The sequence below is a fragment of the Mycteria americana genome, chromosome 3 (assembly GCF_035582795.1).
Source record: "Mycteria americana isolate JAX WOST 10 ecotype Jacksonville Zoo and Gardens chromosome 3, USCA_MyAme_1.0, whole genome shotgun sequence".
In the NCBI taxonomy this organism is placed as follows: Eukaryota; Metazoa; Chordata; class Aves; order Ciconiiformes; family Ciconiidae; genus Mycteria; species Mycteria americana.
The window spans coordinates 113,510,245-113,536,014 of record NC_134367.1 but is presented as its reverse complement, the minus strand read 5'-3'; positions in this window follow the sequence as shown (position 1 = coordinate 113,536,014).

Genomic DNA, 25,770 nt, shown 5'->3' with positions numbered 1-25,770 from the left:
AGTTAAACTCAATACACACAATATTTGTCGTACAGCAAGTGAGAGAGAGGGTAATTCAATAACATTGCAATTATTAACCCCAAGTGCTTTGATCAAGTTAGGCATAACGCTTCAATAGAATAATCAGTAGAAATGTGTATTATATAGTGTTGGCTATGTGGGAGCTATACATCTGGGAGAATAGAATAAATACCAGTGTACTTTGATGCTGTCTTGGCTTGAACTTAAATGGCTATTTTTTTTGTCCTTTTTTTTGTTTTTGTCCTAACATCTGTATTGTATGAGTGATGCTGTTTTAAGCTTTTGATATGTGCTATTCTGTCTTCACTGAATTATGAATGGTCACGAACATGGAACTAATGTTTTATGCCAGTTCATTTAAGAAAAAAAAAGAAAAAGAGGATGATCATTTGGGAGTTAAATGGAACTGGTTATACAGAATCCATTTCTATATCCCTACCATCAGCTGTTTCCTCATCAACACAACTTATCCGAGTACACTGTTTAATTAGAAGCAAAATAGTACACATTGCAGCCATAGCCTTTTAAAGAGTGACCTACACACTAAACTTCTTGCATGTAACTAACCCTAGTAAAGTCCAATTTTGCCTTCGTTTTTAGTAAAGATGATGGCATAGAAGTAGTGCAGCTGGTGGAAAATAGTGTATGGATCAGCATATTGCCACATCTAGTGTTAAGGCAAAGGGCAAAAAATGTTCTGTGTCCAAATTAGAACCAAGTGAATAGCTATACATTTTATAATAGTAATTTTTATTTTAATAGTAATATTTAAAAATAATTTTAATAGTTCTTTAGTACCAGAGTTTCCATATGACTGAAGGATGGCAAATGTAGCAAATATACCTTTTAAAGAAGGGTGGATGGGGATAGACACTGCAGGCAGCTGTAGCCCTGTTGGTCTGACCTTAAGAGTATGGAAGGCTTTAGAAGAAATTTTGAAGATGTAGCAGATCTGACTACAATAATAAACACAGGGAACACACAGTTTTCCTTTTTCAAAGGAAGAAAACAGCAACTGTACTAAAAGAAGACATAGACATACTAAACTAATTTATGACCAAAGGAATGTAGATTAAAGCAGACAGAAACCATTAAAATCAAAACAGCTTTTTTTTTTTTTTTTTTTTTTAAGGTTAGGGATCATATAAATTGTATTAGTACTTCTTTGTGCTTTTTACACTTTTAAAGTAATTGTTCCAGTTCTATATTCTTGCCAAATTACACGTGGGGCACTTATTTCCAGTCATCAGTGATCTTACTATTTTTTATTTCGATACAGTTTTTAGCTTGGAGTGTGGGTGTAAGTAAAATGACCCCTTTTAGCTGAACTGGAAGCCTTTGTAGCTTTTTCAACACGTGTATGTGCTTATGCCTTTGCAAGTTCGACCTACATCCTGATAAATAATCATCAGGTTGAAAAATTATTTGGGACTTTTACTTGTCTATGACTGATTCAATATTTCAGATTTCTGTTGTTACCGGGGAGTTGGTTACGTTACCTATACTTGCCTATTTTAATGTGGGTGTAGTGGTGAACTTTTTGCCTTCACAGAGTAGTTGTGTCAGCAGTGCAGGAGGTTTGTTATTAGGTGATAACTTGTAGCCGTCAGCCATTATGAGTTTTCCATGCCACATCACTCAAGTTAGGACTTCTGTGTTTAGAGACAAATTGTTCCCCCTGATTCTACATTACAAAAACAGTCTGTCTGGATGCATCAGCCGTTTGAAACAAAGTAAGGCAGAAGAAGTTACCTCTTATGAATTCTAGTTCTCTGTAAAGAGAGTTAAAATTGTAAAGAAGTCACCAATAAAACAGATGAAAAGCCAGTTATTTGGATTTTTTTCCCAAGCTTTATTGTCTGTTGGTTTTTAAGCATAGTTTGTTTTTCTGACTACCTCTCTAAGTATAATGCTGGATGTGAGGATGTAATGTACAACTGTCTTTTGCAGTCTTTTAGAATGCATTTCTCATCATTTTACTTCCACAAAGCATCAGAAAAGTATTCCACTGCAATTTCTGTTATGTGTTTTTGAATGTTCAGTATTTTGCTGAAGTCCTGTTTCCTGGCTCATTGCCACAGGTCTGGAACAAAGCTCTTGATTCTAATGAAAAGGTGAAATCACAGAAGAGAAAGTTTATGGCCATAGCCTTGTTCTTACAGACTGACAGGTTATTTTAATCATCAACCAAAGCATAGAAGCTCCTGCTTGTTATTGCAACCTTCTCCACCTTCAGGAGCAACGTTCAGTGACATTAAGGAACTTTACGACAAAATGATACCACCTAATGAGCTACAAGATAGCAGACATTTAAGATGAAGGCTAATATTGAAAGAAACTGGAGTTCTTTGTCTCTTCTTCCTCTTCAGTTTGCTAAGTTAGTGCTAGATTGTGCCTGCCTGTTCATCTCTCCAGAATGAGCAACGTGCAGCTATGCTGCAGCAGTTGTAACTCAATGCCTGTTACCCCATTTCCCCAAGGGGAAGTAATTTGCTTGATCTTTTTACCAGGTATAGCATACCTTCTCCTCTGTTAGGATAAGTAAGTCTCTTCCACCACTTCCTTGGTTCCTCTACTTTCTTGTTCATGAGAATGTGTGTGCATGTGTGTGTATAGCCAAACAAACCCTAACATCTTATCACTCATCCCATCATTATCTCTTTGGGAATGCTGCAGTAATAATATTTCATTGCTTTTGCTTTAAAGTTTAGAACTAGCCAGAATCTGAACTTTAATATGCGAGTAGTTCATTTCATAAAGAGATGACTCATTTAATAAATACGTGATCCACTTATGAGATGAGAGGGAACAGTAGTGACATTTTGTAGGGAAGGAGAACTTAAGCTAGAGTTTAGCCTTTAAAATGTGCGTAAAAAGGTTTAATGTATTTTCTTTTTGTATCAGTGCAACCTTCTTGATTTAGATGTGCCACTTATTTTTGTGGCCAAATGAGTTTAGACTCATGGCACAAATCTCAAATTTACATATGATTTACAAATATAACTTGAAATGAAATCATTTACAAGTTCAAACCTAGCACTTTCAAAACTCAGTACTTTATCTATACTCTATTAAATAGATTTCCCCTCAAGTCTTTACACTCACTATTGTAGCCATGTAGCTTTGATTACAACACTTTCTAAGAGGGGAGTGGTTTGGCCCATACCATTTTGACTACCTTAGGTTGAGACAAAGGTTTAAGGTGTCTCTGTCATTTCTTCTTTGGGTGGTCTTAAAGCTACAGAAGCTTTGGTGAAAGCAAGGACCCAGTTCTTCAACTCATCTACATCTGACTGGCTGCGCTGATCTCAGTGAGGCCAATGAAAATTTACAATCTTGCTCCAAGATTCAAGACAACAAAAAGAGAAGTGTAAAATTCAAGGTTCTAAATATCGCCATATTTGGACTGCAACACTGAAAAAAGAGTAATTTACATAGGCTCCCTCTGACATAGGCTAGAATGTGATAAATATATCCCTTTATTTGTTCTTTCTCTGATGAGTGGCCTATCTGTCCACACTTTGCTTAAAACCAGTTTATTAGTAGCTTATCTTCTCCATTGCTCCAGGCCTCTCAATTTCAGAGTCATGTAACACTATCCCTATGTACAGGGCCACGTGTTTCTTAGTGATTAATTTCATTTCACCTTTAGTGATTGTTATGCCTGAGTGAAATGGGTTCAGGTTATAGTCACACATTGAATTTTAATTCAGGTGTGTCCTCAGTAGGTAATTAATCTGTTCTTCATAATCAACACTTATTTCTGTTAACAATTAATAGGTTGCACCATTGCTCCTTTCCCAAGATTGCATATTTGCAAAAGAGTCCATTCAGTTTTTCCATGTTTTAGTTCAGATTTTAATGATTCAAAAGGCAATTTAATGTCTCTTGGGCTTAGCGAGCGGAAGTCAAAGTGTTTGAATGTTCATGTGCCTGTCCATTGGTCTCAGCTCTGCATGTTCGATCCCAGCCATCTGATTTATCTATACCTTTCTCTGTGACTGCTTCTTGGGATATATTTACAGCATGGAAAAGAATTTCTTTGCCGAGACGACTAGCACAAAGTGTCCGTGCTGTGCATATATATCAGTTTAGGTCCCTACGAAACATGTAAAAGGACTTCTTGAGATGCGCAAAGCCTCAGCAAGATCATGAACAACTTTCAAATCTTAGGCAACTCATGTCCAGGCACCTTGGCCCTCAGCCACCCCACCAAGTTCCTGTATTTTTCTTGGGCTAGCAAAGGCAGAGCTAGCTTGGGTGAGTCTGCAGAGTACTACTTCAGAACTAAAACCCTTTCTCTGAGTATCCCTTTACTATTTTGTCAGAACAGTACTTTTATATACCATAAAATATGGATTAATGGGTACAAAATCCTTTTGTACATGTTTTATTAGTGCCAGGTGCATAATAAGTTCCCAAAATTAGATCAGTTCCCTTGAACAACATTCAGCTAATTTAGACAAAAAGTATTCTTTCCATTCTGTCACATTTTTGAAGCATGAGGGAAGGATTTAAACAAGAAGTTCTTTGTCTTTTTAAATGGGAAATTATAAAGATACCAGGTAATTTATAGCAAGATAAGTCTATTCTCTAGAAATCTCTTAAAGGGAACCTCCATCACCCGTCCCTGAGTGGGAACAAAAAAATACCCTTTAAGTGATTGTTCCATTCAGAAAATGACTCAGTGGAATACATTGTTCTTATTTATAGAATAACTTTTGTAATACATTTTACAAAGAAAAGGAAGAAAATTATACTAAAGTAATGCATTTTGCAGCCTGAGGGAAAAGTGTAGGAATGAACTTTTGTGAGCAAAAAGCTGCATAGTGAGTAGGAAATGGAAGTACACAAACAAAAATCCCACTATTAAGCAATGAGTAAGATTGCAGACAATATCGGCTAGGCCTGCTGAAATCAGATTGGTGAAGTGGTTCAGTTGCTGCTGCCTCTGTACATCAGCTTCTTATGCAGGCTCAGATTTCTTCCTGTCCACTTACTTCATGTGTTCTCTTCCTTAGGTGCTGCACTGGGAATTGGCATGATATCCTGTTAAAAATGATTGTGTTCATGGCAACTTATTGGGCAATAGTTTGCATAGCCAAACACACCGTTGCTGAACCTGGGTGAGCCCAGGTGGCACCTCACGGAACTGTGTTTTTTCTGTCTGTGTGCAGATGTGGTTTATGTATGGCCAGGACCACAAAGAAGAGGCTCCTATGTCAGTGATTCCCATCTTTCACTGTTGTTTCCTCTGGGCTTGAGTTACAGGAACTGTGAACTGGCTTGGTGTTTTACTAGGAGCTTTACTTGGGCTCCAGAGTACATGAACAAATAAAAAGGTGAAGTATGGTAAATGATGGTGTATAATCCCTTGTATAAGCTCTGAAGATTGTGTTTATTGTATGTCAGAGTGCGTATCCACTGTCACTGACTCATTTGTAGTTCCCATCAGCTGCACTTCCGCTCCATTGCTCCAACTACAGCAAGATCACCTCCTGGTTGCTTTAGCCAGAGTGGCTTTGAATGTTGCATTCAATGCCTGTAGCAGGCACAGTCAAGTGGTACGTGATTTTCCTTTTGTTACTGCATGTTTATTTTCATCTTCCTTCTCATTTAATTTTTTTCATAAACATTCATTCCAGGTGAAAGGAGATCACTAGGAGAAACAGGGCAGGTAAATAAATAAAAAAACTTCATGATCAAGGAATATTCCTAGATAGTCTAGTAAAAGAAAACTTTGCAAGAATCCGGTATTTGTTACTGTGAGTGCACTTTCAGTTTGTTTCTTTTTTCCAAGGAATCTAGAATGTTTGCTCTTGTTTTCATAATGTGGGAATAAATAAAAATCTGTGTTATCTTCAACCATAGTTGCCTTCCTCTGCCAAAAGAAGTAGAAGGCTGTCATTGTGTCTTCCTCCATTTGTACTTTCTGGCAAATCATGAAATTTATATTCAGGATATTAATTCAAAATACAAGCTGATGGCAAGAAAAAGTTTTTTGAAGATAAGTTTCTTTTACCACATTTTGACTTCCTTATCGTAAAGATTACTTGGCAGATTGAGTATTAAAACAACTCTGGGAATTACTGGAGGATATTTCTATTTAGGTCTGCCAATAAAAAAGCCAAAACCTAGCTTTAGGCTGTTCATTGCTTTGACATTTCTGTGCTGTCTAAAAGCTAACTGTAATGCAAATATGAAAAGAATAATCATTAAGTTTTACTAATTATATCATAGGTAAATCTATTTGACATGCAATTAACTTAATATCACACAAGCAACAAATGCAGTTATATTTTCTAACATCAAATTAATAATGGAAGTTATATAACATGCATTTAAAGGGTATTTAAAAATATAGCTGGATTAAATTGCAAGTAACAGTGAAAAATTATTAACTGGTTAAGTGACATCAATGTGAAACTGAAAGGGTTGGATAAGTCATGAGACTGCTACAGAAATAAGGAATTTTCATGGCTATTTTCCTGATGTGTAAGATTTCACAATTTAATGCTGATTTTGGTTATGAATTTGCTATACGTTTTGTCTTAATAACGGGTAGTTTTCTTTGGTCAGAGTAACCATGTGGATATACTTTATTTATGAAAGCTGAATTATAGATGCAATGCTCTCCCTTTGCTTAGCCATGGTATAGTGTGTTGGATGCAGATGCACTTTAATATGTGTTCTGCTTCACTTCCTGTCATTTATTATTGTGGTAGGCTGTTAAATAGCTACTGGGGTCTTCTCTAAGGCAGTATTATCTTCAGCAACAAAACGATAAAACTTCAAATAATTTTTTTAAAAAAAGTTTTTGGCATATTGTATCAGTCAGCTGGTTCTGTCTAGAACATGAAACTATTACTGCTTTTTAATTATGTCAGTGTAACAAAAAAAGCCCTAATTAGCTTTGATCTAAAAGCAGGTGAATGTTATTGGAGGGGAATAGAAAGATACATTTTCGTGACGTGATCATTTCCTTTGACTTTCAAAGTATCTTGGCATAGCAGAAGATCAGGCTGAGAGGAGTGGTGTGCAAGTCCTTGGGAATAGGATTCTTGGCATTGATTCTGATTTGACCATCAGAATAAAAAACTGTGTTGTTGAAATATATATGTATTTCTGTTGTAGTACCTAGATTCCTACTATGTTCAGGCCCCTGGTCATTGTATGTACAGAATGGACAGTGTCTGCTGTGTAGTTTGGTGGGAGTGTTGCAGGTCACACAGGCAAAAAGTACCGTAAGCCCTGTTGTTTCCATGGGTATAAGAATAAGAGGTTCAGTGAGTGCAGACATAAACAGGCAGAATATATTTGTGTGCATAGATCCATACATTCCTAAACAGACATAACTGTGATTAAAATACACAGCTAGCAGAAAAGGGCATATAATTTCTAAGTATATAAAGACAAGAACTCAGAAAAATATTCCCATAGAGAAGAGCTTAAAGAACCTGTTGTTTTCTCAGAAGCAATGGGTCTGCTAAAGGATTAAAACTGAAATGAGACTTCAATCTTTACAGGTATTCATATCTGTGAAGTAGCATAACCATCAGAGCCCCAAATTAAAATTTCTCTTCAAGGAATCTCAGTGGAATGACAGCTCCTGATTTCTGTGGAGCCAAGAGAAGAAAAATAATGTTTACTTTTTTACAGCATCTGTCTTTCAACTTCAGTCTTTTAAAATTCCTTGCTTCCTGCAATAGAGGAAACAAAAGGGGCACATAATAGACTTCCTTTTGCACATGGAACAAAGCTGGATGTAACTTTTATCCTTGGCTTCTTTGTTGCTCCCCAAATCTATACCTCTTTGAACAATCTGCCACTACTCTGTGCCAGCAGGAGCTTTAGAAGAAGGCCATCTGCACTAGCTGCTATGTTTGGGGACAGAGTCTCTTAATTCCTAATGTACTGGAATGGAGATTTCACTCTGTGTCCAGAAATCCCAGCCATCATATTTTGGGGATGGGGCAGGGGTACAGATCTCACAGACCCTAGTTCTGCTGCTGAGTGAGAAATGGCCATTTACTCCCATATTGTGGAGGTGGATACAACACATATCAAGTCTACCCTTAAAAAGTACATGAAGTTCTATTATCATTTCATGTCAGTACTGCCAAATAAATGAGTGACTTTGAGGAAAATTTTCATAGTAATATTTTAAGTTACGCAGTTCACTGGACAAAATGTGAAGCTTTCAGCCATAGTAAAGGGTCATCAGATGTTTATATAGTGGCGGTACTCAAGAGGGTCCCGTTATGCTATGCAAGTATGGAAAAGAGACGATGCTTGACTTGAATGTGTTTTCACTGCATTAAATCATACTTAAACCTGAGCTATATCTCTGCAGTACACCAAGATAAAAGGTTATTTTGATTAATTTAAAGACATCAGGCAGAGCTTTCTTCTCTTTAATTCAATCCTGCAAAATATGAACTCTCCTAAGTGCTTTCTGGACTCTTGTATTTCATGTCTGCCTGTTTCCCTCCTAAAAGTTCACTTGTGTCTTTATTATGAGCTCTGTCTTTGGGAAGACTGTTAGGGTATGGCCCCAGAAACAGAGAGGAGATCTTCTTCCCAAATCCTTTCTGTTCAAGGAGAAAATGATTTTACATCAGTTAAAGGGTTCTTCTGCCTCTTCCAGTGAGCTCATTGACCTGTCTTTCCCCCCTACCCTCTGGGTAACAGGTGAGTTGCAGATTGGTGGAGGCCATTCCCCCAGGGAGGAAGCACGTTTACAACAATTTGGTTTTTTGACACTCTTGTCTGGTTCATTATGCTTAGTTGGTATTTCATCCGTTTTTCTCATCCTGAAGCAATGTTCCATAATTGCCATTTTTAAAAGACAAAAGTAATTATAGTGATTTCCTCAGACAAGTCTCTCTGAAGGTACGGTAGCACATTTATTAATCCAAGTGACTAGAGAGAGGAGACATCAAACATTGAAGATTGTCTGTGTCCTCTATTGAGGTATATACAATTGTACTTCATTGTAATAGTCTAAAAATAGTGAATTTTCCTTCTTCTTTCATTAAGAAATTATGAAACCAGATAACAGGGTCCCTTTTGGGACCTGTTACCAGAATAGTTTTGGCCTTTTCACAAGGTTTTCTTCAGTGCTGAGCAACAACTGTGTGGGTTGCATGGTCTGTACAACTCTCTTCGTAACAGGGGGATCATATACAGTGCTAAAGTCAAATACATGAAGGAGCTTGTCATCAGAAACCCAGGACTTCAAAATTTGTAAGGAAAGATGTAGGATGGGGAATCTGTAATTAGATTTTAAGTACAGAGTTGAGTTTGACACCTTCCTTTAAGTATTATGTCCAACAAGGACAGAAATCCAGGTCACTGCCAACATAGGCTTGTTCTGCACTGGGGAACATTTACAGAACATTCCCACTATTGCAGCTCCACTGACATTAGTGATATGAGGAGCTGCAATATTCACAGCTCTCCAGCACTAGCAGCTGTTTCAGCACTGTGTTAATTAGATTGGCACTGAGCTGGTTTAATAGACATGATGCTAGTGACAGCTGCTGGGGTGCCATCTACACTAGGGCTGCCAGCACTGATAAAGCTGTAGTAGTGTTGGTGGCTGTGGCAATTCTTTGCAGAGTTCTCCACAGTAAGTAAAACTGAGATATGTGGGCTGAAGTTATAGTATGTGTATGAATGCATATATGTGATGCAATTTATTCTCTGTTTTCCCCTAGCATCCTACTCACATGTATATGCTTTACTGGTCATTTGTGAAAAATTGAAAATCTCATGAATCATGTGTCTTCCAGTTTGATACAGTCTTAGATGAGGGATAGTGGAGGGAACAGGGAAGCTTGATATTTAGGATCAAGGATGTGAAGTACAATGTGTCTGGGTAAGAGTGAAATAGGGATAATAATTATCTCGATGTGCATTGTGCTATCTGTGAGGTGGTGATGAGTTGTGTATTGATTGTTAAAGTACTTTAAAAGGCTTTCAGTGCCCAACACAAATTGATTGTGCTGGTCTCATCCACATGTATCTGTATGTGATACCTGCTTTCCTCTTCGAAGCAAGATATGTTGCATGAACCAAGTGTATTTCTAATGAAGTATAATTTATAAAGATAAAAGAATAGAAGGGTGTCTGTACATGAGAATGTGTCAGATCATTCATTTTTTGTACAATGTTTTGTCATTTGTCTTAAAATTTTAAATGGGTAGAAACACTTCATTGAAATTGTCTAAGGTCTAATCTTTATTTCCATTTTCCTTATTCCATTTACTCAAAGTACCATAGTTCTTGACAATTTTTTTCCTTTAGTGGAAATTAGCACTGCTTGGCTTGACCCATATGTGGGGTTTCTTAATAAAGTCTTTGAAGGATAGGTAATTAAAAAAATACTGTTGGCCCAACAAAGAACATCATTGTTCCCTTTCTGTTCCTTTCTAATACATTACCTTTGAACCAACTAGGACAAGATTTTTCAGAAGTAGCCCTTGGACCTCATATTGAAATAATTTTGAGACAAGTCACTTCTACAAACAGTTGCTTCTGTGCATGCAAAACCATGTAAACAAATGAGAAAAAAATTGCATAGTCTGTTTAAACCATCCTGTAATCCTAAGAATAGTTTAAAGGAGAGTTCAGATACCTTTCTACATTTATGGATGTCACCAACATGCTTTTTTAAATTGTGTGAAATACAGACAAAAGGTATCAAATCCCTTTTTCCCCCTCTTTATTTTAATGTATGTAGCAAAACTGGCAGGGCCCCCTCCGCTCCCATGCCTATATCCATACAGAGGACCAAGTCAATGCCCATCTGCTTTTCCAGAGAAATGCATGCACATTCAGGCTAAATGAAATACTCATTTGCAGCTAAATTGCCTGTGGCGAATATTCAGAAGAACACTACTGGTTGGCTGATAAATCATCCACCCAACCATGCTCATGCTGGTTTCTAACCATTGTTTTACTCAACCACATGTACACAGAGAGTTTAGCTTTAAAGGTCCAATAGTCTAAATTTGGTAAATTTTATTGAATATGAAAGAAAATACCAGCTTGTTTGAACTATTCTGTATAAAATATCTGACAATTCCTTTTTTCTTGTCTTATATAAAAATTCCCATCTTTTTGAGGAAAGCTTATAGCTTTTAAAAATGTAATACATATGTCCAATGTATATTGGTTGTGTTGATTACTTTGTCGTACTTAAAGCACAAAATAAAAATAGCAATGTGTATGAGAGAACCTATGCTGGAGTAATTGGAAGGTAGTACATGTAAATAAAGATTAGTCCTTCATTCTTGTATATTTTAGTATGTATTACCTGTGCTGGAAAGTGATAAAAGCAATTGTGAACTCCAGTCATTTGAGACCATAAGAAAGTTGTAATGAAAGGTCTTCAGAAAAACAGTGTTTATCTGTGCAATCAGATGACAAGCATATTTATTAAAAATCAATACAATTATTTTAGTGGGTAAGGCCATGCTTTAGCTCTGCTCCTGTTCTGTGTAGTTAATTTCTAGTTCCTAAGGCTCTGAAGAACTAGCAGCCCTCTTGTGAAGTAGACATGATAATGCTACCTATCGCATGCTGTTCTTTGTCTTTTTTTGTTCTTGTAAACGTCATCCTTGAGTAAACATAAATATTTGTATTCACAAGTAACCATGAAATATGCATAGTTGCCTTATGTGTGGGGAAAAAATGGACACTTGATTTTTCACCTAAACCCTTCATCAAATTCAATACTGAAAGTTTTCTAGAATTAGTGAATTTAGACTAAGGTTTTCCATGGTCCAATAAAGACTAAAATTTTACAAATCCGTACAGTTGCAATGCGAACCTTGGATGACCTAAATTCTGTCATCCTTCACTCATTGTGCGTGATGTTTTGAATGTGAAAATAATTGAAGATTTCTATAAGCAAGGGCTGTTTAATGATTTCACAGTATATTCCTTCCCTCTGTTAGCTTGTATTGTTCTTAGTCCTTTTCGTCATCTGTAAGTCCACACTCTTTTCCCAAGGGATTCAATCATTTTACTTCTATGAAAGGGTATAGTTTGTAGCTGTGACACTGCAAAACTTTTTTTACAGTAAGTTCAGACCCACAAGAACAGAAGATTCATACTATTAGTAGTAACACCATTTTCCATATGCAAAGGAGTATTCCAGCCTGACACAGCAGAATTTTTCAGTGATTTATAGGTCCTGGACATTATTGCTGAGAGAAGCATGTACGTTAGAAGAACTGAAGTCAACCACTTGCCAATAGCTCTCAGCAAGCATTGCCTAGAAGGTGCTCCAGAGATGAGAGGGACTGAAAAGGGACTGAAGAGGGACTGAAAAGTCTGAAAGGACTAAGCCTGAGGAGGGAAACAGAGGCAGAGGGCTTGTTTGAAGGCTAAGTCAGAGGGAGAATCCCGTGAATTTGCACTCCTCACTAAACGCTTACGTGGATTCTAGTGACCAGTTGTAGCCCTGAATATGGCACGTGCTGAACACTAAGGGAGGCTTCAATTGTAGCATGTGGAAGATTGCACAAAGCTCTGGAGAATCCCAGGCTCCCTAAAATCCTTTGGGAGGATTCAGTATCATTCACAAAGGGAAGCAATTGTTTTCTGCAGTTCACATCATCTCCAAAACTTCCCTGCCCTTTGGAAGGAAGGAGTTTTTATTTAGCTTCTGCAGCCAAGTTCTAATCAAGATACATAGACAAATATTTTAGTGGGTTTGGTGGGTTTTAATCTTTAGGAAATTATTCAAATCAATGCCAAACTGTCATATTTTTAATCTTTTAAAAAATTTTTATGATTAGATAAGGGGAAAAAAAGAGTTTAGAGATGCACCTATGTGTACCATATGTGTATGAAGAAATATACTATCTCAAACTATCCACTAGATGGACTCATGAATAGAGTGTTCAGAATCAAAACTCAGACTCGTGGTAAGGAGAAATATCTGATGTTAAGCTACTGCTAGAGTCTGGCTCACAGCAGCAGAGTTGGGGAAAGGAGCTTCTGCACCTGCACCTTCTGTCAGTGCAAGGACTAACTATAATTTGCTAGGAGACAGGTTCTGGTTGGCTCCCGATGCTCTTTCTAGTGATAGTGTTGAAAAGACTGGAGTATATCACGCCAAGAATCTTACAGATTTCTGAATATACAAAGCATTATGTAAGTGCTTGAGGTAATTTAAATTAGACCTCTCATATGTGCTCAGAGTGCGTAAAAGGGTGCCATATGGCCATAAAAGTGGGAAAGGTATGTGCTGAAATGCGCTAATAATTAGCTTTAGCAGAATTGAATATTCTGCTTGAAATGACAAGCTTATTCACAATCATTGTCTTCAATTACTTATTTTTTTCCAATCATAAGCTAAATTATTATTGCTCTTTGTGTTGGTTTGTTTCCTTACCATAACCAGCTGCTTTTCACTTTAGTTGCTGTATTTGCTAAAAGATGCAATACTTTCTCAACCCGTAAAATCTGAACAGCTAGCAAAGGCAACAGCAGTAACCGTTTCATTAAAACAATTCTCTTTAAATCACCTTGAACATACAGCTGTAGCTACGCTTACAGTAAGGGATAGCAATGACCTCCATAGAATTTGCTTGCATTTCCAGCTAGCATAGGGCTGTCAGAGTAGTGCTGTATTATCTCCTGACTCAGTTCTGACATCAGAAACAAGCCAAAGAATAGTCAAAAGAGAAAATGGAAAAAGACATCAGCAAAGCTTTGTGACTAATACCCACTCTTATTCCAACTTCTTTCTATTTCATGCAGTGTGGAAGCTGAAATAGGTCTTCAGCAGCTGTAATGACACTGGGACTTGACGAAGGTCCTGGGATACTTGACTGTAAAACTGAGTGGAGAATATACAATGACTCTATCTGATGCTTGATAAAATAGTCAATGAAGTCAGTGGGTAAGATGTCCCAATAGTAACAAGACAATACAACACAGAAAGCAGAAGTGCCTTAGTGCTGTGAAAGTAGAGTAAACTTAATGGAAAGAAATAATGAATGCTGCAAAGGAAAATAAACATGTGCTCCTACCACAGCCATTCAATCCCCACAGCTGACTTCAGTTTATTAAAGAGCAGCACCCTAAATGCTCCAATACTTTTTGGGAAGTGGATTAAACTTAATAGAGTTTTTCTTTCAAATACCAATGTAAGGCCAAGTTGATCTTTTTTCTTTATTTCAAATCTGTAGTTGTCTATGGATACATCTTTCCATAAGTATTTTGTGAGAAATATGTGACTAGATTGGTAGTGTAATATGTGCTATATAAGTAAAAGTTGCCAAAATCATAGAGGCATAGGATTGCAAGGAACTTCATGAGGTCACATAGTCCAGTATGGGAAAATTTTCCCTATGTCATTCCTGAATGGATTTTCCGTTCTTAATGCTATGAGTGGCTATCCTTTTCTTAGAAACTGCCAAAGACAGTGACTCTGGGACTTCCCCAGGCAATCTGTGACAGTAGTTCATTATCGCTATCACTGAAAACTGATTTACTTTTTAATCAAAACCCCCTTCCTGTATCCTTGTCTTTTGTCTAATCAATTTTTGTGTCATTGAAAGTGTTACCATGTTCCCCGATTTTGGCCTCCTTTCCTGTATTCTAAACAGCCCTGATTCAAATGATCATGACAGGTCTTGAGGAAGAAATCTTATATTTCAATCTAAGCCTAATATTAGTAGATATATCAAGTGGATTTGAGAGGCCAACTTCATTAGCTTTTGAAATGAAATTGGGATTCACTGTTCCTTCCAGCCGTGGATGACTGATCACTCTCCACATAAAATCAGCCTGTTGCTATGGCCTTCTGTGGGATTTTTGCTGCAGTGATGATAAAATATTGTAAACTAAAGAAACAAAGACGTGCTTAAGATACCACAAGAGAAAACAAGAAGTTTGTAGCGAGACGGTGTTTTCTATGTGGTCTTTCAAATGTGAAGAATCAACAGTGAGAAGATACATCTGTGAGGCAGAGTTATTGAATGAGTAAGGAGGATCAAGGTCAAAATATTTTAACTGGCTCAGCTGAAGGTGGAGGTCTAAGAAACAAGAGTCTTTTGCAACTCAGCCAGCAAATTTTGAGTAAAAGTAGTCTCTTGAAAGTTTGTCTTTGGCATAGAAATATACTGGTCTTCTAAATATCCTGGATGGGAGAGTCTTTTAGCAGTTTGCGTGTAGTCTCAGTTTATGTTCTAAATTATAAACCAAATTTAAAGAAGGCACCATAGCTAGTATATATGCAGCCTCTTCTGAAGTGAGCAAAGTACTGAATTTTAAAGGAGAAAAAAAAAGAATTATAATTAATTTTAAAAATGGTGCTTGTTTTTATGTGGCTTTCATGCATTTTCCATCACTGTGAAAATAATACAGTAAATAACTCTGTCATTTTCATTGTGTTTTGAATAGGTCCCTTTAGGGAAAAGGACATGTACCAGCTTGCAGTATTTGCTGCAGTCCTAATACTTAGAATGGAAGATAACATCATAGCAAGTTTCACTCACACATGTAATAAATGCCCTGGATTTTTACATCATGTATGTAGTTGAATGAGTAATTTTCCTGATGATAGGGCATTGTTCTAAGAAAATGCTAATGGGATTTGCTTGAAGAGTCATTTACACCATTCATGAGAAGGCAATTAACTAGCAGTCTGAGAAAGAGCAGCTGTTTCAGGGCTTCAGCAGTACACTAGGACCTGAAGATCTGAGTTCTGTATCCCACTGGCATATTGAGCTGTCTTGCTATGTCACTCCTCTGTCTGCCTCAGTCTTGCTTCTGGTTAAGTGGAAACATTGTAGGTATAAAGCACATGGAGACCTGCAAGTGAAAGGAACTAGGTGCTATCAGGAAAATATCAATACTAGTTAACCATACATTTTTTCATAGTATGATATGACCCCATACCTCTAGGAACAGGTAAAATCGGTGTCTTGGGTAAGTGTTCTATATATTGCATGATCATGTGAGAGAAATCTTATGCTCCATTTCTTTAACACTCTAGCACTACCTACCTGCTACTAAAGTAGCATCAGAAAGAAACTGTGAGTTTTGCTAGATATGCGCTAATGATATATGAATCACATTGCTAAGTCATTCCTACTCCATCTTTCCAAAATCTGATTTAAAGTGATGACTTAAAAAACCTCATTACTTGATGCAGAATATTAACAACTGCAGTCCCCTGGCTTAGAGTGACAGTAGTAACCTGTATAAGGGGGTTTTCTGTCTACAGTAGTCTTCCTCGTCTCCTATCTGTCATACCTTTTCTCAGTGTTTCTCTGTCCAAGGTGGGACTTGTAGTGCTGTAGTGTGCTGTTCACAAAAATTAATAATCCATGGATTAGCACCCCTCTGTGGAACTGTGAGACAGGCCAACTGCAGCAATAATTTTAAATACTTTCTTAGTTTCTCTCATTAGCCCATCTCTCTTACTAGTCCTGCTGATCTGAGGTTACAACCAGGCTTTTTTTTTTTTTAATGAAAACTGCAAATCTCAAGTAGTTGCATGAATGTATACTTATATGATACTACAAGCATTTGCACCGCTGGGAAAAATACATATTATTAAAAAATGTGTGATAAAATTGCAACAGCAGGCAACATTCTGAATATAGCACTATTCCCAGCTCACACCCCCACTGTCTGATGCTTTCCTTGGTTGTAAGTCTGTCCTTGAATGCCAAGAAAGCAGTGAGCACTAGGGAGTGGCAGTAACTGTAATTCACTGTACTCATATCATAAAAGAATCAGCTGTGACAATTTAGCAGCTGTAAGAAATCATGCTCACATTTGCATTTCTGGAATTCCTGCAGTTTTAAAGAAACATGATAAGTGAATTTCTGTCCTCTGTCCTACGCCCTTGCTGATGCAAAGGGACTGAACACAGAGACATGCACATTGTGCTGAATTAACAATAAGATGCTAAACTGGTATTGGATTTTCTTAATTTTTGATGCCTGTAGAAGTTTTTATTAAATATTCTTCATTGCTTTTGAAAAATCTAAAGGTGTTTCTCTTGCCCAGCATTCCAGGACTTGCTCTCATCTGAAACTATATTTGGCTATATACATATCTAGTGACATATACAAGTATATTGTATTTAGTCCTTCTGAATAGAAGAAATTCTAAAATTGATTCCCCTGAGTGAGCTGCCATTGAATGCATGAAGCTGTTCTGTATGCTTGAATTGATGCTTCACTCATTAGTCCATGCAGAGCACTGGGAAACCTTGCATATGTATCATGCCATTAGAAAAAAAGACCGCACTCAATTGCTTGCCTCACTTAGTTTGGTCCCACAAAGGCTGTAATAAATCCTTTTCATTGTGCTGAATTAGTTATTTCCTTTAGACATTAAAATATTTCTGGATGATCCAAATAGGGTGACATAAAAAATTCACCTCATATACACAAGACTCTGGAAAACAATTGTCATGGTCTTAGAAATACCATGTGAATTCTGGAAGTTTCTTATGCATTACTTCTAGCCCAGGCCTAGTCCAGTGAATTCCCAAAGTATGCCCAACAGTAATATATTCAGACATTTTTATTGAAGAGTATTGGCTAATCAAGCCATATCTAACTAAAAGGGGATATTGCTACTTATAGATTGTTCTGAATGTGAATAGTTGGGTGAATCTTCCAATTACTATGAGTGAGCTCTGTAATGATAGGCTTTATGGTGCAGTCAGTTTTCTGAGCCCAAAACTTTATTATCTTTCCAAAGGGATACTACAGATTCTTACATCCTGAAGTCTGGTTAGAAGTTTTGCAAAATTTTCTGTCTCTATAAAAGCCTGCAGGATTTAGGGTGGAAAACTAGCTTTACACAAAACCCCAGTGTTCTTTGACGAGTATCATGGAAAAGAACCTTACGCTTTCAGTACAAGTCAATAGAAGTGGGTGCTTGAGTTAGTGAACTACGGAGTTATCATTCAGTGGAGTTTCCAGAGGATAAGTCAAAGCACTCAAGTGCCATATAGGTGTCACTGACTATATGGAAGGCAAAGCTCTATTTTAGGCATGTGTATTAACTGAATAAAGTTGACTGTATGAATATCCTGTTCAGCCATTTGAGGTTGGACACAATTTATATTTACTCATGTTCTCTTATAAGTAGAAAAATCTATTTTATATGGCGAAGTGTATTGCTATATAAGTGTCTGAAAAGAGAAGCGAATAAGGCGTAGAGGAGCATTTAATTACTTGCAATACTAAGTGTTTAAATTATATAGCAATGTCCATTGTCACAGTTTGCTCAGGCATTTTGCTCTGGCATGCAAACTAATAAAGCTGCTCATGTTTCCCCCTCAATTTAAAAGGAAATTATTTTCCTGTGAGCTGATGAAGAATTAAGAGGCTTTCCCTATTTGTTTTTTTTTGTTCTGTATGCCAAATCTTTGATCTTCTGTTTACCATTACTTTAGCCTGGCAATCTTATTACAGTTTGACAGGAAACTTCTCTCAAACTGGACTAAAAGAGATCTTTTGGCAGCAATAATATAGGTAAGATTTAGAGTAGAGGAGCCAGCCAACAGGCAAGGCCTCTTTTTCTTATATGGCTAGGTAGTTTCCTGAATAAGAAGGAAGAGAAAATCTCCATTGGGGGATGATATAACAGAAAAGGGAGTGTTTCGTCTTTGGGTACGCTCCCGGTACGCTGCCAACGCTAACCTCATGGTGGCGACTATCCACCCTCCATAATGCCCTGCACATCACACACAGGCTTCAGGTTTCCACAACAGCTGGATTTAACTTGTTGTTTAGCTGCAGGTCCATGGTCCATGTTTAGTCAAAGCTCTTATTTTCTCACTTTGCTCTGAACAGTTTTCTGTAAAGAGTAGTTTCTTTCCACACTGGCTCGACCTTCATCCTATGGCCCTTTCAAGGGCTGTGGGAACCTTTAAAAAAAGGATGTATATGTATTTATGCAGGGCCTGTTGTCTCTAATTTAAACAACTGAATATCTCGTGTCGCTTAGAGTACAGCTGCTCATTTCTGTTTCAGTCAACCAGGCAGAATAAAATCTTGTAAGCTGAAAGTAGGTACGTTAGCAAATGTTTTGGGAGTTGTTTAATACTATTCATGATGTTGATTTTCACTAATATGTCTATCTTAAACATTTCTTTCCTGTTCTGCAGTGATTGTTTCAGGCTGGACTAGATTAACCTGAGGCAACTGAATGATGTAAGCCTTATTTTTGAGATAGATAGGTGTATGCTGAACTAGCTGTAGGTTTTTATGGTACAAGTATAAAACAATATTTCAAATCCCTTAAATGGTCTAAGCAGTTGTGTATCTCTTTGCCTTTCAATGGCATGCTTTTCCTTCTTGTTTCTGTTAGCTGTCACCTCTGTTGTGATTTCCATGAAGCCCCTCCTGTTGCAGGACAGTCTATTCGATGGCTTAAGGATAAGATTCAACTGTGGAGAGGCAGTCAGCACAGTACCATATGCTACACGGGAACTGCTGGGAGGATATAGATGAAGCAACTACACAGAAGCAGTAGCATCACTGTTAAGCGCTACAGAAGTGGTATCAGTACCAACCACTCTAAATGCTCTGGAGTAAACCATGATGGGGAAGAGGCCAGAGGAGAAATGAGATAGTGTTCACCCTCAGCAAATCAGCAATTGCTGACATACAGAACCAAAGTATTGTGAAACCTTGACCATTTCTTTCTTGAAACTTTTAGGAGACTTTGTGTTTATTTGTTTGTTTGTTTTTAATGACACCTCATGAGTATCTGTACCTTGGGTTGTGGAAAAGTTCAAAAATGTCCTTTGAGCAGTCCTACCCAACCTTAATAAGCGCCTATTTTATCTGACCATGAATTATACTGTCAGTCTCATGTACTCTTTGCAATAGTTCATTTCAGAACTTTAGATTAGCATTTTTATAAACATCTGCATCACTACTTAATAAATTACTCATTGTACCTTAAAGCAAAATGGTAATGCCTGTAATAGTACTTCAGTATAGTAACTAAGTGAATGAATAATACATGTTTGTTTCATGGTAAGTACAAGGAAATGCTGCTTCCTTTCACTTTCAGTGTATCGGATGTGCAATTATTGTATAATTAAGTTCAGCTTACATGACAGGTGAATGACATTTCCACATTGCTGTTCCAAGTCGACTACTCAAGCACACTAAATATGTTGTACAACAAAATTTCAAGCATAAGCAATTCAGACAGCTACTTTAGTGTATTTCATGAGCCAAAATGGCTATTGTCTCAGTTTCTGCTACCATAGATAGGCAAGATACATTTCTGATGACATGTGTATGAACTAAGAGACCCAGTAAGCCAGTGAAGTTCCTTAATTAGAGTAATCACAACAATAGATGAGTGTGGAGCACTGGAGTTGTGATGGTTAGAATGAGTGAAGTTTAATCTCTTCCATGGTATAATTTCTGTCTTTTCTTTCTTTGTTTAAATATGACTACATCCATTTGTCAACTGACAAGAGGTCCCATGCCACATTTGCAATTCTAAATGACTGAGCCCTATGAATCATTCTGCAAGAGATGTGTAGGAAGGCAATCTCAAGGGAAGGAAAATATTCCTCTAATCAGATTGATATAGCCTATCCCTCACTGCAGCTCTAAAAAGAGTATTGAGGAAAGTTATTTTTGTTTGAAATGATGGAACTTGTAATTAAAAAAAAATTACATAGTCCTTGTAATTGCATGGGAATTCACAAAGCTGTAGTAGTTAACTCTTAAACTTCTCTTAATTTGGGGAGATTGTTTTTCACGTGATAAGCCAATTAACATTTACTATATGGAAGGGTGCTGTAGAACCATTATAGTCAAGGAATAGCAGATTTTAACTCTGCTAGGTGTTTCCACTTATGAGTGTTTCAAATTCAGATTCAGACCACTTGCTGGAAAGATGGGTACTATTTCTGTTACTACAAAGCTCTGAATGAACTATGCGGAGCTGCAATAAAATCACTGTTTTTCACAATGTCAAAATAAGCAGCATTTCCCAAGTCCGTAGAAGCAGCAAACCAGAGAATGCTGTTTCAGAGTTCTTTTATTCAATCTGTGCTCAATAAGTGTGACTTTAATTTATTCTGTCTTTTCCAGGGGTTTTCAATGGGGCTTGTCTGGGCAGCATGGAACTCAAATCAGAGTTTTGCCCTTCATTTCAGCCCATAATGAAGAGCCCCTTCTGAGGACGGAGAGAAACACAAAATGGTGAAATATTTTTTTTTAGATGTGAACTCTGGTCCACATCTGTTAAATTTAAATTGTGAAGGGATTTGTTTTTACCAAGTGCCCAAAATTTTCTAGTCAGAAACTGTGAAGTAAGCTAAGGTAACTCCCCCCACCTTCAAATCAGAAAATAGAGTAAATGTGTAATCAAATGTTTTAGTTTAATCAAGTGGAATTTGAAAGAGGTTCAGAAGATTCTTTAAAAAATCAATAAGAAAAATTCCTTGCCAATTCTATTCACAGTGTCTGGAGATAAAACACATACATAATTTTTTGAAGACTCAAGGATCTAGTTATATTTCTCTCCCATTCTGAAATATGCAGCTGATGTTGTGTTACAAAAGAAGGCTGATTGTGCTGCGATGAAGATGTTTTATTATTATTGTACTCACTGATTGAAAGTAAGAGGTGTGAAAAATCAAAATAAATAGTAACCTGTTCTTTTTTAATGGGTCAGCGTTCCTATTTCTTGTTATGTTGGCTTTAAGAAATGTCAGACATAAAATGACAATTTAAGATTGACTAATATAAAAATTTTAGGTATTAGATTGGATCAGTATTTGTCCAGAAAAGGTCACTACATTTGTCCGTTATTTCAAAGTTATTAATAAAAACTTTTAGAAGAAATTTGTTACCATTGTTTGACCAACGTGAAATTTTTGTACAGTGACATTTCATCCCACTTCTGCTATTCCTGTTGCCAACACTGTCCCTTTTCTGTACTGATGATGCCTCCCAATAGCTGTGGAATGAACACAGTCCATTAGCACACTTCTTGCGCCGGAGTCACTGATACAGATTTTGAGTGATAATGTGAAATAATAGACTTTTTTGCACTGAAGTATTCATGGGCAAGAAACCATTCTTATACTAGGTGGAAGTTTATGTCATGTCTTGAAATCTATTTTCATATATGTATGTATACATATATATGTATATATATTACATACATAACAATTACATTTTAGCTATTCTCTTTAATTAAAATTATTATTACCATTAATGTCAAATCATTATTAAACCACTGTAAGATACTCCTGGTACTGACAAGCAGAAAACAAATCCTTCAAGCTTTTAATCTCTGACTTTTCTGTCTATGTTCAGTTCAGTTCATTTTCAGAATGTTTATTCATCAAATATTCCCATGAATGAAATACTTGCAGAGCCATGATTTCATGCTAGTTACTTACACAGATCGTATAGACACCTTGAATAAATTAAAAAAAAAATTCCTTTCATGGATTCATTACTGCTTATACCATTGAATATGTCCTTGTTTTCAGTATTGTACCGAAGGAAACCCTGAATCTTTGTCCCTAGCCTGGTTAACTCCTTGTTCTGCTTTAAAGTACTGATTGCATTAAGTAAATATTTCTGTACAGCCCCTTTGATATCATTTGTATGGCTTAACAAAGCTAACTTTGCTCCTGAAAGTTCTCTGTCTGATGGAGGTAGAATTAAAAATGAATAGTTATGTCATAGCTGTTTGAAAGATCTCAGAAACGTGTAAAATATGTAGCCTGGTCTAAAGAGTATCAGTGGTCAATGAGCAAGGGAGATCATTAAAAAATGAAGGATTAATAATCATCTAGTTCTACATTTCATCAATTAAAGTTCCTAAGTGTACCTGGATATATATGCATTACTCAGAAAAACTCTTCAAAGTACTTTGTTGCCATTAGGATGATTTTGAAGACTGTGGCAAATATTTATCTTGACTTTCTCCAGAAGCAGGTAAACGGTCATTACACTTTTTCACAGGAAGTCAAAGGTGGTCTGTAAAATTGCTTTAAATAAGGGCACCCAAAATTCTACTTATGGTTAGATTTCAATTGTTTTCAAGTATTTCCTCAAGTAGAAAACAACGTAGTAGCCTGTAAGATGACATAATTCTGGTGTATTTTGGTTTGCTGTGAGAACGCCACAGCATCCCACCTGACCATGGATAAAAAAGACCTAATTAAACATCACAACTCCATAATTTTCAAAAGCTCTTGTGGATGCTAAGTAGTCTTTTCTGAAGGCAATTTGAGAAGGGATGAATCTTTGATGCTAGTTGCATATTCAGCCATAATTCCAGTGTTGTACTTTTCTGAGAGCATCACTGACTTCTTTTCTGAAATAAATTTTAGTATCTTATTTCCAAGATTTGTGTTAGACATTGAAGAGGCTCACAGTTTATATATTTGAGTGTCGTTTAGCACCTTAACTGATTTACAGATAAGGGAAATTCTCAGCCATGGTGTGTAAAAAACCATATTTCAATTAAAAATGCATTGCATTTGACTAAAAGTGTTTTCCTCCTTATGTATTTTTATAATGTACTATATTCTCCGCAAAGAAGTGCACAACAACTTAAACTCAAGAAAATGCTTAGTATCTTAATAAGGAAATAAAGGGCATAGTTCTAAGTCTGTCTGTTGTGTGTTAACCTCATGTTAGAATCATAGAATCATTAAGGTTGGAAAAGACCTCTAAGATCATCTAGTCCAACCGTCAACCCAACACCTCCCTGCCTACTAAACCATGTGCCAAAGTGCCACATCTACACATTTTTTGAACTCCTCCAGGGATGGTGACTCCACCACCTCCCTGGGCAGCCTGTTCCAATGCTTGACCACCCTTTCAGTAAAGAAATTTTTCCTAATATCCAATCTAAACCTCTCCCGATGCAACTTGAGGCCGTTTCATCTTGTCCTATGGCTTGTTACTTGGGAGAAGAGACCCACACCCTCCTCTCTACAACCTCCTTTCAGGTAGTTGTAGAAAGCGATAAGGTCTTCCCTCAGCCTTCACTTCTTTAGACTAAACAATCCCAGTTTCCTCAGCCACTCCTCATAAGACTTGTTCTCCAGACCCTTCACCAGCTTCATTGCCCTTCTCTGGACATGCTCCAGCACCTCAATGTCCTTTTGTAGTGAGGGGACCAAAACTGAACACAGTATTCGAGGTGTGGCCTCACCAATGCCGAGTACAAGGTCATGATCACTTGCCTAGTCCTGCTGGCCACACTATTCCTGATACAAGTCACGATGCTGTTGGCTTTCTTGGCCACCTGGGCACACTGCTGGCTCATATTCAGCCAGCTGTCAGCCAACACCCCCAGGTCCTTTTCCACCAGGCAGCTTTCCAGCCACTCTTCCCCAAGCCTGTAGCATTGCATGGGGTTGTTGTGACCCAAGTGCAGGACCCGACACTTGGCCTTGTTAAACTTCATACAGTTGGCCTTGGCCCATCGATCCAGCCTGTCCAGATCCCTCTGCAGAGCCTTCCTACCCTTGAGCAGATCGACACTCCTGCCCAGAAATAAAATAAAAGTAAAATGCAAACAAATGACAGGATTCAAATACATTTTGTTTTTCTGGAGAATATGGCATTAATAAGTAGGTAGAGAAAAAAGACTTGGGTGTACTTTCTGTAGCTGCCATCTGGTAGCTATATAATACAGTTGTGATGGTCAAGCAGGTGGTGATTAACCATTATTCAAAATGATGTTTCACAGCAGCCATCCACAGCAGGGAATGAATCATGGCATTCAGCAGTATTCTGCTGGAATTCACATGCTGGGGAGAGTGAGGTGACACACAAGTCCTGTGGGCAGGAGGGACTGGGAGCACACAGGAGGTTCTTCTCCTTTGGAAATTGTCAGTGTCATTCAACCGTCTGACGGTTTTGTAGGGTTGTCCAAAGAATTGTAGGAATAAGGACAAGCTGCCTTATGTTTACTTTTCATTGGGATTTACATAGATGGTTCTAGAACTCTGAATATATTATTAAACAAAACTATAAAAGAAGTAATTTATTCTTCAGTGTCAAAATCATTCACTGAAAAGAAACACTCATGCTGGACAGAAGTCCAAGTCCAAGTCCTCTTCAAATTGTTCCATTTTGGAATCTGCAATGGGCCACGTGTGATTAAGAAAATAAGGGGGGAAAGGGTAATCTAGACAAACCATAGATCTGTTAGTCTCATGCCAGTATTTTGTTTGATTTTGGAACAATTGGTAAAAGGAAACAAGATGCAAAGATACTCATAGAATGGAATACAATTCCACATTCTTAGAAAAGCAAGATTAATGAGCCTGCTCTCTATGTTTTCTTTTGCACAAGAGAACTTGCTGACCGTCTAATCTGGTTGAAAGTCAGTATAGCATTTAGGATGGAGAATATGAATATTACTGGTATTTTGCAGTTGTAAACACACAAGTCAAGAGTCTTTTAGAAGAGGTGAAATGTTAGTACTATTCTGCACTGCAAATTCACTTGGAATTATGTGTAATTTTGGTTGTCCATGTAAAAGAACGATTAATACACACTGGAGCAGGCACAGAACAGTAGAATGATCAGAGAAAGGAAAGAATATCATGTGAGAGAGTAAACAAGCTTGGCTTGTTTGATTTAGCAAAACACAGATGGAAGGAGGGATATGATTCTACTTTGTAACTGTGTCAAGGGAAATACCAGGGTGGGAGAAGAGCTATTTAATCTGAGACTGTGTTTGAACACAGAA